Source organism: Mesoplodon mirus (genome assembly GCF_964341445.2).
Source record: "Mesoplodon mirus genome assembly, chromosome: 3".
NCBI classification, from domain to species: domain Eukaryota; kingdom Metazoa; phylum Chordata; class Mammalia; order Artiodactyla; family Ziphiidae; genus Mesoplodon; species Mesoplodon mirus.
This window is the reverse complement of record NC_138978.1, coordinates 183407816-183424517: the sequence shown is the minus strand read 5'-3', so window position 1 is coordinate 183424517 and position 16702 is coordinate 183407816. Positions and strand designations below refer to the sequence as shown.

General features: G+C 42.6%; 1 pseudogene across 1 annotated transcript; it reads right to left on the bottom strand.

Moving 5' to 3' along the window:
• Positions 1 to 1622: 1622 nt before the first annotated feature.
• LOC309800836 (Golgi-associated RAB2 interactor protein 4-like) lies at positions 1623 to 3766 on the bottom strand (annotated as a pseudogene). The gene has a single exon. The product of its transcript is annotated as a Golgi-associated RAB2 interactor protein 4-like (transcript).
• Between the last annotated feature and the right edge of the window lie 12936 nt (positions 3767 to 16702).

The following is a 16702-nucleotide window of genomic DNA, read 5'->3' as shown; positions in this document are numbered from 1 at the left end:
AGCCAGACACAGCTCAAGGGTGGAATGGATGCTCTCCAGATAAGGCCAGCTAAGAGCTGTGAGCTCACTGAAGTTCGAAAGCCGGCTCCCAGCCCCCACCCCTCCCTCCCCTCAATCTAGTAAAAATGGATGCTCATCTCTGTAGCTTTGGAACATGATGGTAAGAATGCTGGTGCCTCGGGTTCCTGTGCTGGTCCTATCTCAGGCTTGTCTGCTTGCTTCCTTCGCACACTACAGACAGGGCTTTGCATAGAGAAGTGGGCTGGTGGATCACTGTTCTGCAAAGATCCCATTGTGCGAAGGACAATGTGCGGATCCCATTACCTTCTCTGAGCCTCAGTGTTCTCATCTGTAAAATAGGCATATCGTTCCTTCTTTTCCTAATAACCAAACAAGTGTTCTTGTACTTTACCTGAAATCAATGTAATTTAAAGATGCCAAGCCTTTCTGACATCATTTTTGTGCATAAATACAAGTGATGAAAAGAGAGAGGCATTGGCAATAACTTCCTCACAACTGCCACGGTGATCGTAGGACCATCCTGATTTCAGAGTGAGTAAAATGTGAAAAATACAACACCTGTGTACCTACCATCTTGCTTAAGAGACAGAACAATTCCCAGCAGCACTAACAGCCTTGTGTCAACCTCCTTGACCTAGCCTTTCCACCCTAGAGAAAACTGTCCTCAAGTTTGTGTTTACTCTTCCCTCATTTTTAGCTACCGTTGTTTTTAAACATGTACCCTATGCAATCCATTGTTTGAGCTTGTTTCAGAATGGTTCCATGAGTGGAACTGTATCCCATTCTTTGGATGTTTTTAAAAATCATGAGAAGTTGATCTATGCTAATGGGTGTAGCTCATTTATGTTTCACTATTGAATATTCCAGTCTCTTCATATCCTGCTGTATTAATTCTGCTGATGGAAATTTGGGCTGTTTCCCGTGTTTTGCTGTTAAGTTATTTTTGCCCTAAACATTCTCAGAGTTGTTTCTTAGAACATGTGTGTTTCTCCAGGGTATATACCTGGGCAGGGAACGGCTAAGTCTAGATGAGAGTGCTTGCTGTTCTGACTGCTAGCTAATACTGCCACCCTTATTTCTGTCCACTGAATAGCCCGAGGGGCCGTGAGTCCTGTTCTGGCTCTGTTTACAGACCTTCCGGGGGAATAAGCGTTTATACAAAGAATGGGGGGGGGGGATTCCCTGGCGGCGCAGTGGTTGAGAGTCCACCTGCCGATGCAGGGAACATGAGTTCGTGCCCCGGTCCTGGAAGATCCCACATGCCGCGCAGCGGCTGGGCCCGTGAGCCATGGCCGCTGGGCCTGCGCGTCCGGAGCCTGTGCTCCGCGATGGGAGAGGCCACAACAGTGAGTGGCCCGTGTACCGCAAAAAAAAAAAAAAAAAAAAAAAAAAAAGAATAGGGGGATAGTGAAAGAGAGCTTCCCAGACCATAGTCTGACTTTGAGCCATGGCTCTGAGGGGCAAAGCCACAAAGGAGTCGAAGCCAGATGGAGCACTGCTGTTGGCGCTGAGCATGTGTGTGAGGTGGGGCTGCCCTTGCCTGGACACTGGGTCTCAGACTGTGGCACAGCTGACATCACAGAATCCACTGTGAGGCTACGGCTGGGCTTCGGGACCTAGAAATTCAGACAAAACACTGCATGCATTCTCAGAGTGTATGGTTTTTTATTTAAATTGCAGTAAGGAAGCTGAAATGGGCTCTCCAGGGGTATTTCCCAGAGCCCTGGTCCCCTTTGCAGCTCCCAGCTCTAGGTCCTATTGATGGCCTTCAACGGTCACTGGCTCCATGGTCTAAGATGTCACACCAGCGATATCCAGCCCCTGGCCACTCTCTGCTGTCTCTGGGATGGCCTCCATTCGGGTCCCTTGCACTGGCTTCGCCAGGATGCTCCCATGTTTATTTCATGATGAGGCCACTGTCTTTCTGGTAAGTCTGGCTCTCATGTTCCTGAAGAAAGCGCTGATCCTGCTGAGTCTCTTGCTGGTGGGACCTGAACGCGCTGGAGATGTGCTCCTGCCCGATTTGTGCGAGGTCTTGGACTCACTGGTGATGGGAGCACGGTTGATGCCTTTGGGAGCAGTGCCCTGCTCGCTGCCCCCCGGGCTGCCGTGGCCTTTGGCCTTTTGGTCATCTCTAGTGGCTCTGCGGCCGCCTGAGCACGGGCCAGCTGCTTTGGGGATGGTCTTGCTCCCCGCTGCCTCCTGGTGGCTTTCCACGGAACTGCAGAGCGAGGGGCTCGTAAGAGCTCTGTCCTCTCCCCAGTGCTCCCTCCTCTCCCTTCTTCCCTTGCGGGCCTGGGACACTCTCTGTGAGCTGCCATCCTGTTCGCTCACTTTGCCTTCCTGTGGCAAGCTTGAGACGAGGGTCCCCTCATCCTCCCTGTCGGCTCTTCCTTTGACAGTCTTGCTGGTAGGTTCTGCTCCGACCACAGTCATGCCGGCCCCTGCGGAGAGGCTGGTGGACGTGCTGGAAGCATACTGTGAATTGTTCTCAGCACCTGCCAAGGCCGTTTTCCCGCTCCTCAGGGATGTTCTGGCAGTGTCCCCAGTGGCTATGGTGGTTTCGCTTCCTCCGGGCCCGTCGCTGGCTGTGGCTGCTATGGCCGTGCTCCGCTCTTCAGCGGCAGGAGACTTGATCACTGCCGTGCTCAAAGCACCCGCTGCGGTGCCTCCTGCCACCCGTGCTGTCTCCACCTTTGTCGTTGACTGCGATGCTGACGCTTTGTCAAGCCGTGTAGTAGGCTGTGCTTTCGCAGTGGCCACATCGGGCATGGTGTCGGGCTGGTGGGAGTCCAGTTGGATTCCGTGCCCCCCAGCAGAAGCTGCAGGCGTGGCCCCGGCCACCTCAGGGCACGTGTGGAAGCTGCTGACGCTCACCTGGTCCCGATGCCCCTTTCCTTGGAAATCCTCCACAGCCGGGCTCCTCCCGTCCTGCTCCTCCTCGAGCACAGGCATGCAGGTCATGTCCCAGACGGGAACGGCATAGGTGTGGCTTTCGCTGTCCACTGGTGGTCGCAGGAGGTCAATGAGCTGTTCCCACTCGGCGAAGAGGTCTTCCCGCGCGTCCAGCGGGGGACACAGCTGCAGGTAGAAGCAGCGGCCAGTGGCAAGCTTCACGCGCAGCTGTTGCTTCTCACGATTGTGAGTGGAGATCCTCACGAAGTCCAAGGGAAGGAGCCTGGTGAGCTCTAAGGTCTTTGCAGCCTTGTGGCTCTTCCCCTTGGTGGCCTGGCTGCGCTCGGCGTGCTTTTCACAGCCGGTGGCCCGTCGGGCCAGCAGCATGATGTCTGGGAGTGGGAGGACGGGGCTGCTGGATGTGATGCCCATGGTCACCATGCCGCCCCAGTTGTGCACGTCAATCGCGTCTCCCCTCTTCGTGACCTGGATAAAGTCGCTCTCGAATACGGCTGCGCACTTGAATATGTCGTATTCGCCCTTGTGCAGTTGCCGCTGCAGCTTCCCCGTGGTGGTGTGGAACAGGTCCACCCAGGTGCTGCTCCGGGCCGTGTGATACGGGAGCAGAGAGTCCCCACTCATGGCTGTCTTTGATCCCGACAGGCAGCGCGGTGAAGGCGGGTCCCTGGCTCCTCCCTCCCTCGGCCTCACGGGCAGAAGAGCGAGCTGCGACGCTCCTGCGGCACACAGGCGGCCCCACGGCAGGTCTTCCAAGCCCGCCCCACAGGCCCCCACGTTTGCCTCAGGGTCTCCCAGAGGCAGGGGTGTGGGTAGGGGCACAGATGATCCCAGCGGGGACGCTGCAGGGCGCCTGGAGCCCAGGCTGAATCTCTTCAAGTGTGTCGAGAGCTATGGTAGGCTGCCCTCCGCCTCACCTCACTTCTGCTTCTGGGTTTTTATCTCCCCAAGAGGCTGTGGTGAACTTCCGTCCTAGTGAGAGAAGTAACCACTTTCTCAGCCTAACCCCCTGGCACAGCCTATTTATCCTCTGATGCCCTTTGTGACGTATCACGGTCCCAAAGCCCTTTGTGACGTATCACGGTCGCAAAGCCCTTTGCCTCATCCCCCAGCTGCCCCCTCAGGGCAGGGCCCCCATCCTCTCCCAAACACCCCATTGCCCCCGCGGAGGACAGGCCCATCCTGCCAGGGACTCAGGTGCGTTACCAAAATAAAAATGTCTTCAACTGGGAAAGTTTTGTGTGGGTCCTTTTTCTTTGCCTCCCCCAAATTCAGCTACTGGGTGGAATCGATAGGAATGTAAGACGCTGGGCTCAATTGGAACCATTTCAGCTCATGGTTTAATTGTATTGAATAAGGCAGAGTTGGCAGTGGCGATCCTTAGTGTGTCCTTTCATAAAATCTCAGGAAACGTGGACGATGGTGATTTTTAATAAAAACATTAAAATTTGCTTCTGCTAGGCACCATGCTGCATTCTTCACATATGGTGGTAAGAATCCACTGAGTTTGGTACTGTTAGCTATTGTTTCCAGCTTATAGGTGAAGAAATTGAGGTTGTAACTCCTGTTTAAATTCCCAGAGCTAATGGTAGCAGAGGCACTATTTGAATGTAGGTCTACCTGATTTTAAAACCTTTGTTCTGAACCACTACATTTCTTAGCCTCACAAAGAAAGCTTTGCCAAGCCAAATGTTTTCAAACTGGACTGATTTAACTACCTTTAAGAAGACCTATTTGGTGCATTATGAGCAGTTGCATAATTAATTTTAATGTGTGTATATATGTTATGGAGAGAACCCAAGACAGCAATTGGGCTTATGTGGGGATTAAATTATCCAGGGGATCACTCAGATCCTTCCTTTATGCTTGTGCAAACAGCCTGTGTGTGGAAACCTAGTTATTCTTATGACATATCCTCCCCCAGTGAAATGGGGGGTGAGTAGCCTGAGATGTAAGCTCTGATTCCAAGAGCCTTCCAGATGCTGTCCTGTAGTAACCTCCCTACCAGGCGGAAGTGGATTGGAAGTCTTGACACCTGTGGGGAGCATGTACCATTAGACATCCTGCCTCATTGTCACTCCCACAGAGCTAGTCACAGCATAAGTGATTTCTAAATTGTGACTTGAAAGTCCTGAGAAAGGCCCTTGCTCCCAACTCTCTTTTCTCCAGTTTGATGTTATGCTTGAAATCCCACCATAGAGATTCATTCCTTGAGGGTAAAGGCTATCTTTCTGTTAAAATGCACACAGCTGTTCCTCAACAGATGCCTGGATAAGCAAAATGTGGTCTCTCCATACAGTGAAATATTATTCAGCCCTAAAAAGGAATGAAGTACTGATGTATGTGACAATGTGGATGAACTTTGAAAACATTAGACTCAGTGAAAGGAGCCACATATTGTATGATTCTATTTATAGGAAATACCCAGAAGAGGCAAATCCATAGAGACAGATATTAGATTAGTGGTTGCCTAGGGCTGGAGGGGGCAGAGAATGGGGAGTACAGGATTTCCTTTTGTGGTGATGAAAAATTCTGGAACTAGACAGTGGTGATGCTTACACAGTATTGTGAATGTACTGAATGCCACTGAATTGAACACTCTAAAATTACAGTGGTGAATTTTATCACAATCACACACACACACACACACACACACACACACACACTCCTGCTCATTTAATAGATGGGTTAAGAGTAGTTTTCTTTTCATTGTTCCCTCTCTCAGGGGAAATCATTCAATCTTTCACCATAAAGTGTGTTGTTAGCTGTAGTTTTATTTCAGAATTGCCCTTTGTCAAGTTTAAGAAGTTCATTTCTATTCTTAGTTTTCTGGGTATTTTTATCGTGAAGGATGATTGATCTTTTTTCAAATGCTTTTCCTGCATCTATTGAGCTGATTACTTGATTTTTTTTTTTTTTTTTTTTTTTTTTTTTTTTTTTTTTGCGGTACGCGGGCCTCTCTCTGTTGTGGCCTCTCCCGTTGCAAAGCACAGGCTCCGGACGCGCAGGCTCAGTGGCCATGTCTCACGGGCCCAGCTGCTCTGCAGCATGTGGGATCTTCCCGGACTGGGGCATGAACCCGTGTCCCCTGCATCGACAGGCGGACTCTCAACCACTGCGCCACCAGGGAAGCCCTATGTATAAATTTTTATAAACTGTCCAAGGTGCGATATAAAACTAACACAGCAGACAAAATCTGTGAGGAGTCTGCAATCCATCTTAAAGTTATATGGAAAATAAATACTCTTCAAATCCAAATAGGTTGATGTGTTGTAGCACAAGATCAAATTTAGGGCAAAAGAGGTAGGTTTATGGGACCTTGGACAATTGATTCAGCCATCGTAAATTATGTATGTAATGATATCATGTAAATGATAGTATATTAGGAATCAAAAATGAGAACAGAAGTGAAATCATTTGAAACTTCTATACAAATGGCAGATATTATTGTAATTATATAAATTAATATGAACACAGAGAAAAACCTATATGTTGAACTACTCCATGTTTTGAAAGGATGGGATATAGGGAAATGATACAACTCTGTTTCAGGTGGACAAGTTTTCATAGGGTGACATTACAATGCTTTAGACCTAGTAAATTACATGCTTAATGTACATGCTTAGGAATATCCCATGCTTTCAAGGCAAGGTCTCCAGCATGAGAATAAAAGGACCAACCACAGAGGAAACTGGGGATCCTGGAAATGAGAGAAGTCACGTTTATGAATGAGAGGTGGCGGTTTGTTACCCAAGTTTTTGCTGCCTCATTGTTCCAATTTCAGGGGCCACCCTTGCCTATGACTTTAAAACAAACAAACACTTTTGGACAATGATATTTAGTCAATTAAGATGTAGAAGAGAATATAAATCAAACTCATAAGAGCAGAGAGTAAGTTGGTGGTTATGAGGGGATAAAGGGAGGGAGAAATAGGGAGGTGATGGTCAAAGGGTATGAAGTTTCAGTTACACAATAAATGGGTTCTGGAGATGTACTATACAGCATAGAGCTTATATAGCTAACAATGCTTATCCTATGTTTAAAATCTAAGGAGGTAAATCTTATGTTAAGTGTTCTTACAACACACAGCACCCCACCCCACACACACTAATCATAAAGGGCAGGAGGAAACTTTGGGAGATGATGAATACGTCTGTGGCCTTGATGGTGGTGATGGATTCTTGTGTTTAACCATCAAGTTTAGACATTGGATATATATAGTGTTTTATATGTTAATCATAACTCTATAAAATGGTTTTTTTTAAAGAAATGTATACTTGCGTTGGGTTGTCTGGAATGATGATCACTTAATATAATCTGATTATTATATCTGAGTGGTGAGACATTTTTTAGCAATAATTATTTTTACCTTTGTAACTGGGTTTCTTATACTAGGCATGTATATTTTTTTGAAAAAATCCTTATTCTGCAAAACAATTTGGGAAAATAAGTACATGGTAAAAGAAAGCTTCACTAGTAATAAAATGAGTGAAAACTTTTAAAATGAGCTGTTATTCTGCACTTCTATAATTAAAAATAGTAAAATCTGGGGCTTCCCTGGTGGTGCAGTGGTTGAGAATCCGCCTGCCGATGCAGGGGACATGGGTTCGTGCCCCAGTCTGGGAAGATCCCACATGCCGGGGAGCGGCTGGGCCCGTGAGCCATGGCCGCTGGGCCAGCGTGTCCAGAGCCTATGCTCCGCAACGGGAGAGGCCACAACAGTGGGAGGCCCATGTACCTCAAAAAAAAAAAAAAAAAGTAAAATCTGATAATATTATTAAATGTTAAGGAAGGTTCAATGAGACATGTATCTTCATACACTGCCAGTAAGAGTGTACTTTGATATGACTTATCTGAAAAGCAAGTGTGCAATATGAATTTCTAAAAGGGCACAGCCTTTGGCCCAACAGTATGACTTCTTGTATCCTATCCTAAAGGAAAAAATAAAATCAGAGATACATACAAAGATACAAAGACATATTATTCATAACAGCAAAATTTTGGAAACAACTAAAAATTCAACAATAAGGAAATGACTAATGAATAATTGTATATCCATTAAAAATCATATTTAGGAGACTAATGTCCTGAAAAAATGATTACTCAATGTGAAATGAAGAAAAGCAGAACTCGATTCTTATACACGATAAAGTTTCAATTTTACAAACCATGTATGGGGGGAGGGGACTCACATAGGCAAAAGACCATTGGAGTAAACATACTACAATGCTACTAGTGTTTATGTTTCTAGTTTGTAGGATTGTACATAATTATTTTCATCTTCATACCTTTCTTTTTCAAGATTTTCTACAACTTGAATGGGTTAAAAATCTCTCTGCTTTATCATTTAGGAAAGAAACACCCTTTCTCAAAATTTATTTTAAGAAATAATATTCAATTTGGGGGAAAACTATCCACAAAGGAATTTATCACAGAAGTATTCATAATCTTAAAAACTGAAAAAAAACCTGTAATGCCCATTAATAGAAAGGATAACTAACTTGTGCAACATCTCTCCAAAGAGTGTACCACATTAATTTATACCAATGACTAGGATGATTGTGTAAAAACAAGGAGAATGCTTAAATGAAAAAACAAAGTCATCGAATGGTATGCAAAGTTTCATTTAAATTGTTGAATAAAAACAAATATACGTGCACATAAAACACTGAAAGAAAACTTGCAAACTCTCATAGTTATTATGCTATATCTGGGTTCCCCAGTGAGTGAACATTTAATTTACTTTTCTTTTCAAGCTTTTCTGTAATATGCCTATTTCCTCCTTTATGATAAAACCGATTTATAACACAAACCATAATGTCTGAATCAGAGAAGAACAATAGTACAGTCATTCATTCCAATTCTGTTTAATCTTCTTCCTTAATTTCTAACCATTTGTATGAACTTGCATCTTTCAGCCTCATATTAAGCATTAGTGTTTGTCAGTGAAGCTTTATGGACTTTAATACTGAGTTTATAAGGTATTGAGTTAATGTGACTCATTTACTTCACATTTCAGGATGTATACATGAAGAGCATCCTTCTAATGTTTACTTGTCCTTTTGGGTCAAGGATGCAGGTACTCCACATGTTTGTGATGTTTGCCTTTTGTAGGCATCCTCAGAATCAGAGAGCACTTTTTTTTTAAATGCCATTTATTAAGTAGACTAAAAATGAGAGGTGGGGTGGGAAGAAAAGCAGGAGTTGAGGACACAAGTTGAGTCTAGGATGACTCTCAGTTTCCTTTTTGACAGTTTAAACAAACAAACAAACAAACAATTCCTTCTCTACTTTGTATTGCCTGAGAACCACTGTGGTTTTGTAAAGTCTGTAACAGTAATGACATTTAATCACCCACGAGTACATTTGTTTTAAGCTTATAAATATTATGTTAGTAATGCTAAACTATCTCCATTGGCTTATTTGTAAAAAGAAAAATATCTATTTATATTCCTATAAAGTTAACAATGAGGGCAGAGAAAAGGGAATGAGAAGCAGTGTTAAATCACAGTTTCTCTGGACAGAAAAGCCAGACTGGGTTCTTACTCAAGCTAGCTGGTCAAGCAGCATCTGAGGAAGAGTCACAGGAGACAGAGATGGTGGAATTGCCACTTTTAAGGATGACACACATTGGGTTATGTAGGATCAGATAAATTTGCTTTAAAAATCTCAATCTTTTATAACAGCACCTCATATATGTTAAGATGATGAGACACAGCTTCAATATTTTATGAGATAGTTTTCTACTTCTGATAGGTTCTCATTTAAGTTATTAAACCACCAGCCTTCACAATAAAGGGAAACATATGTACTAACCATTTTTCTCTGCTATGAAATTCAGGCTCTATAGAATAAGTAAGGTGACTTCCTTTTGGAAAGATTTTGTCTGACACTAAGTTTTATTTCTTCACTTAAGATAATAAAATTGTTTTGAAATTGTTTGTTTCATCGGTGGAGGGTGGGTGGTTAGGTTGAGAAAGAAAATAAAAGTAAAGAGCAAACACATATTATGGGAATTTTCCTCAAGGAAGTGAACAAAGGCTCCATGGGTTGGGTGAGTTTCCCTAGCATATGGTCTTTGGACTGTGTCCTTTCTTTGCCAGTACTGATACACATTCTCCATTTCACTTTACCCAGTGTCAAAAAGTGGGGAAAGGAGATAATGACACATTGAAAAAGAAATACACACATATATATGTAATCTCATTGGATGAAATATATAAATAGTTGGAAACTTCATTTTAATTACTACCTCGTGAATACAAATGTATTTGACTCCACACTAATGACCTTGATTCTGGCACTGAACCATAACTAATGTCAAAAATTTGCAGAATTTCAAAGAAGAATATCACCTATAATATCAATGTCTCCTAACATCAAGGTCATTCTCTAATGATGAGGATTTTACTCACTTACATAATTTATGTGTAAATGAAGAATACGGATACTTTATGTTTCTGAAAGAAAAAAAAAAAAAAAACTTCTACCAGTTCCAAGTTTCTGATGCCAGGTAGTGCTCTTATTAAAATAATTCCAAATGATATCACATTTCCCAAAAAATCTCTTGAGAGGGACTTGAGAGCTGCACCACTGTCTCTAAGAATTACCAATTACTGTCTTTCACACTTCCTCCTGAGCTGGATAAAAAGTATCCATCTCAAATTTATCAGCAAATACAGGATAGTTCTGGGGCCGAGAGTAAAGGAAGCTTTTCCTTAAATTGGCAGCCCTCGGAAAATTGACCTTTCCTAAAGGTTGGAAGGCTGAGCCCCCATTACCATGGCCTTTGTCAGTTTGAAGACTTTATCTGAAGAAGCAGTCCATCTGCTGTCCTCTTTACCTTGGGTTACAGGGTCAGCTAACTGTTTTCAATCCAGGGAAAATAGGTGTCTTTCAAACTGATGTCAAGATACCCAAATGGGATAATGGGAGGGTGTTTAGTGGAGTCTCCTAGACTATACACACTGCAGAGCTTCAGATGCCCTCTCAGTGAAGATGGGCAATCGTGAGACGAGGCTTGTGAATTTCACAAGCAGGCCTCGTCTGCTTCTGCCTTCATTCCATCTGGTGTTTTAGGATCCACTGCAAAGCTGTCACAGCCCTAATTGACAATAACACCAAGTGCAAGGGGGAAAAGCCCATTTGTTAAATTACTAGGATAAAGGAAGTATAGTAAGTTCCATGTGCTGAGATGCCTCCTATAAGGTAGGAGGCCTCACTTGTTAATTTCTGCTACCATATCCTAGAATGAAAAATGCATTTATCCCTATTATGAAGATGAGAAAACTGAAGCTCAGAGAGATTGACTGTCTTACTCCAGGTCACACAGCCTCTGAGTGGCAGAGACAGGATTAAAACCTGGGTTGATTTGTTACCAGGACCCCTGCTTTTTCTATTTTTTTAAACCACCTCCCTAAGAAGGAGTGATATCCCAGCATGTGAAATTGTGTGTTCTCCCTGGGAGGTCAGAGAATAAAGAAATCATTGAACCCCAGGATTCAAAAGCTCCAGCAGGGTCATTATTGTGAAGAACGGAGGAAGTTATATCCTGCAGTGAATAGTTCTGTGCATTGTGATTTTCTAATGGAAAGCACACAGGCAGAGCAGAGGTGAGATACAGGGGCTGGGGGGTGGGAATAATGATCAGGCCCCAAAGAAGCAGAAGGTAAGTGATACAGTCATTCAGTGATGGGAGAGCAGCCTAGAATGTACTCTACACAGGTCAGTGCAGACCAGCTCAGCTCCAAACTGTGTTTTCAGTCCTTTTGGAAGCAACCGGTTTCAGGCTGCAGGTAGGAATGGCCAAGTTTTCACCTTCACATTTACACCCAGCTCTTCCCCCAGAAGATCATTCTTTGAGCTGAAAGAAATAGGAGTCAGGAGCCGTGCAGTGGTGCATGCCTGCTCAGCTTATTAAAACATGGGAAGAAGGCAATATTTCACCCCCAGAAATAAAAAATATAGACAAGTGAGAGCAGCTAATCCATCAGAAGAAATTAGCAAGCAGAGTATGTAGCTGTTTGAAATGATGAACGAGGCTGAAATAGCTACACAGGCTAACATCCAGTGGGATAATTACTCCAAGCTCTCAGGCTAAAATCTGTCTTGGAGGAACTGGGAGGCTTTGATGACTCAATTTCAATGGGCATGCTTATGAAATACATAGTAAAAACTATTAAAATTGAAATTGCTCTTGGTAAGTATTCTGTGACTAGGCTGCTGACCCTGTCAGGTGGCTTTTAATAGGTACACACTATTTTTATTCTCCAAAGTGGCATGTACTTTATCTGCCCACAAACTCAGCTTTAACCCTGTAGTCACTTGCCCTGTGATTTTTTCATAGACGTATGCTGCATTTACTTGTATTCTTGTTATGTAAAATGGTGAGTTTCCAAATCAGTGTAGACATTGTTCATTTTTGCTATAAGAGAAGCTGCTTTTTTTGATTCTGTCAACCAGTTTTCCAGCTTCAGAGACAAGGATTTGTTGACAGGACTGATCATACTTGATGTTCATGGAACAAATATCTTCAGAATACATACTTGCTGATCTAAAACAACCTTGTTTTCCCACTGGTGCTCATATTTTCAGCCATGACCATCATGACGTTATTCCTGTGGAATATATCCAAGTATAATCTAAAATAATCCCCACATTTTAGGGCTTCTCTGGTGGCACAGTGGTTGAGAGTCCGCCTGCCGATGCAGGGGACATGGGTTCATGCCCCGGTCCAGGAAGATCCCACATGCCGTGGAGTGACTGGGCCCGTGAGCCATGGCCGCTGAGCCTGCACGTCCGGAGCCTGTGCTCCGCAACGGGAGAGGCCACAACAGTGAGAGGCCCGCATACCGCAAAAATAAATAAATAAAATAATAATAATAATAATGATAATAATTAATTAAAAAAAAGTAGATCCTCCTCTACATACCTGGGCATAATTGTTTTAAGAAAATCCTCAAATGTAGGAAAGAAGCTAGAGGATGCTAGGGCCACTCTACTCCAAGTGTGGTCTCCAGAGCAACCACATAGGCATCTGGGAGCTTTTTAGAGATGCAGTATCTCAGGCTTCCCCTCAGACCTACAGAATTAGAATCTGCATTTTACCAGTATTCCCCAGGTAATATGCGTACACAGTAAAGTTTGAAAAGCCCTGTTCTACACAACTGGTTTTAGATTTCTATCATTATTCACCATCTAAGCAACTTTGCACTCAGCCAAATCTTTCTCAAAACATATTTGGAGGGAAAACAACTACAAAGAATCAGAGGAAATCCACTCAAACTCCCTCTATTTATAAAACCACGCCTTCATTCAAAAGTACTGAGAGTCAAAGCAACTCAATGCTTTGAGGAAATCTAACAGTATAAATAGAAGCTAAAGGAAACATGTAATTCAGGGAATAGAAGAGAATGTTTGCAAATTTCCAATTAGCATCTTCAGAGAGAGCTGAGGCAATGCTGCGAATTATAAAAGAACAAACTTCATTGAGAAAAGACCACTGAAAGAAAATGAATGAGCTCTTGTGAATTAAAAATATGATGACTGAAATCAAAATACAATGAGAAAACTGGAGGTTGAGGCTAAAAAATTTCCAGAATGTAGAGCATAGAGACAAGGGAGGGAAAAATTCTTTCATTCACTCATGCACGGAACAAGTATTTATCATGCAACTGCTTGGAGTCAAGAAAGGGCTGGGGATGTTGCCCTGAACACAACAAAATGTCTGTGCTCTCGGAGCTGATGAGGTGAAAATGATGTAAATAAAAGTTAAGAGCTATGGAACTTCCCTGGTGGTCCAATGGTTGGGACTTTGCCTTCCAATGTGGGGGTGTGCAGGTTCCATCCCTGGACAGGGAGCTGGGATCCCACATGCCTCGTGGCCAAAAGAAAAAAAAACCAACAACCATAAAACAGAAGCAATATTGAACAAATTCAAATCTAAGGAAAAAATGATACAAATGAATGAATTTACAAAACAGAAACAGACTCACAGATTTAGAGAATGAATTTATGGTTAGCATGGGGAAGGGTAGGGGAGAGGGATAGATTGGGAGTTTGGGATTGACATGTACACACTGCTGTATTTAAAATAGGTAACCAACAAGGACCTGCTGCAAAAAAAAAATTAATTAAAAAAAACAATCAAGGCTCATACAGTTAAAAGCCTTTGAAGAATCAGGGTGGGGTGAGGCAAGGCAATTTATACTCCAACGATTATTATATTTACAGCTGAAGATGATGGGTCATCCTGTCAAAGACCATCTCCCAATCCTCTCCTTCCTCCTCACACCCCATTCACTGGCCCCATCCTCTTTCCGGAGTCTCTGTTTCCCCTCACTCTTCTCCTACAGTGACATTTCATCCCCCATTTCACTAGTTTCTTTATTTGCTCTTTCTTCTATTATCTAGCCTGCAGTTTATATTCTGAACAATAAGCCCACTGAGGACATCAGTGTACCCAGAAGACGGTGTCTTTTTACTCTAAAGGTAAAGACAGAAGCATTAGATTTAGAACCTGGGGTTGCTGCATATAAAGGAAGCTTGCTGTTGCTATCCAAGAAATGTCCATTCTTCTGAGTAGTGAGAGGTGGACTTGAGTCAGGTCGTGCACAACAGGAAGCTGCTCTTTTCCAATTAAGAGAGAGTTATATACAAAAAAGAAGCAGACTCACAGAAGTTATATTCCCTCATATATATATATTATATATATATATTATATATATAATATATATATATATATATTATATATATACCACATCTTTATCCATTCATCTGTCGTTGGACACTTAGCTTGCTTCTGTGTCTTGGCTATTGTGAATAGAGCTGCTATGAACATTGGGGTCTAATTTTTTCTTGTCCATGGTCAATCTACTCCCATTCACCTCAACATATTTTCAAACCTTCAACACCACCCTCAAACTCTTTTTTCAACTCCTGCCTCCTTCCAGTCTTCACGAGATAATTATGCCTCCTATTTTATACATAAAATTAAGGCATCTCTCAACTGCTACTCCCTGTTTACTGGTTTCTTTCCACCCACGCTCATTCCTAACTTCCTCTCTTTCAGTTTTCAAGAAAAGATGATCTCCCCCATTCAACCCCAATCTGTGCCTTTAATTCCTCCTTCTACTAACACCGTGACTTTGCTCCCTCAGTTACCTCCTCTCTTACTCTCTCTTGCATCTTCCTCTCTTCTTCCTCTCTCTCTTCCAGCTTATTGTCCTCAACTCGTAAGCATAGTCAAGCTTCCCCCAGACAAAAAAGAAAGAACTGATCTTTACTTCAGAGCTCTCTATCTTCAGTCCAACCTTCCTTTCACATCAAAATTCCTCTCCAGTGTAGTTTTAATTTCACATTCTCAATGCATATCAACCAACTGCCTGTATGACTTCTATCCCCAGGTTGCACTTGCTAAAATGCCAGTCACCTTCTTATTCTCAACACCAAGTTGCCATCTTATTATATTTCTCTATGGCATTTGATACCTACTTCTATTTTCTCAGCATCCAAACTCTTTATTCTGCTGGCTGTCCTCCCATCTCTGGCCATTTCTTCCTCCTACTCACAATCTCCTCTTCCTTCTCCTACCTTTAAATACTGGTGTTCCTACATCTATCCCAAGGCGTAACTGACTTGTTATATTTTATCCGGAGCAATCAGATTTACCCACTTGTCATGGTTTCAGTAACTATTTGTACGCAAATGACTAACAGATTCACACTTCTAGACGTAACTCTCTTTAGGGTCCAGATCGTTTATTCAAGCCCCCTTTTGGATATTTCATCTAGCTACCACTCAAGCACCTAAAATTCATTATTTCCAATATGGGCCTAATCCTTCCCCAGAACTGCACCTTCTCCTGTGTTCCCAAATTTCATGGTACCTCCGTCCAAAAGACCCCAAAGTTAGAACTTTGTTTTCTTGCCAAAGACTTGATTATAAAGGGCCAGTGATATAAACTTCCTAAATATTTCTGGGCTCAAATTCTTATTTGTTCTTCATAATAGTTCAGGCAATTATTGTGTCTGATGAGGATTATTACAACCTCCTGCTTTTAGTCTAGATTTCTCAAATTCAACTTCCACACAGACATCGGAGTCCAATATTCATTAGTTGGACTAGGTCAGAATGGCAGCAATATATAATTCCATACTATATGGCAGGGGTCAACCACTTGTTTTTTTGTACAGTCCATGAGCTGGGAACGAATTTTATATTTTTACGTGGTTAAAAAAGAAGTCTTTCATGACACATGAATATTACATGAAATTCAAATTCACTATGCCAAAATGAAGTTTTATTGGAACACAGCCATGCTCATTCATTTATGTATTTTCTGTGACTGCTTTCAAGCTAAGAAAGAATAGTTGATTAGTTGTGATAGAGACTATCTGGCCAGATCATCTGGAAGTTCAGATATCTGAAAATATGTACTATCTGGCCCTTTACAGAAAAAGCTTACTGACACCTGCAATATAGTATTTTTAAAAATTTAATCATATAGTGCCAAAAAAATTGGACGGAAAATGGCTTAGAGGTGCTTATATTTTATAGACTCCAAAAAGCCTATTTAAATGTATGTATCTTCAAGCAATACTTTTGGTTTAATAGACATTATACATAAAAATTACTCCTCTGGTGAGTCCAATAAATAATTGTTGAGTACCTACACATCAAGTATTTTTCTAGGCACTGGACATACAAAGATGATAAATATAGGCCAGTGGGTTAGAAAAATAGAAAAATTTCATAAAATTAATCAGAG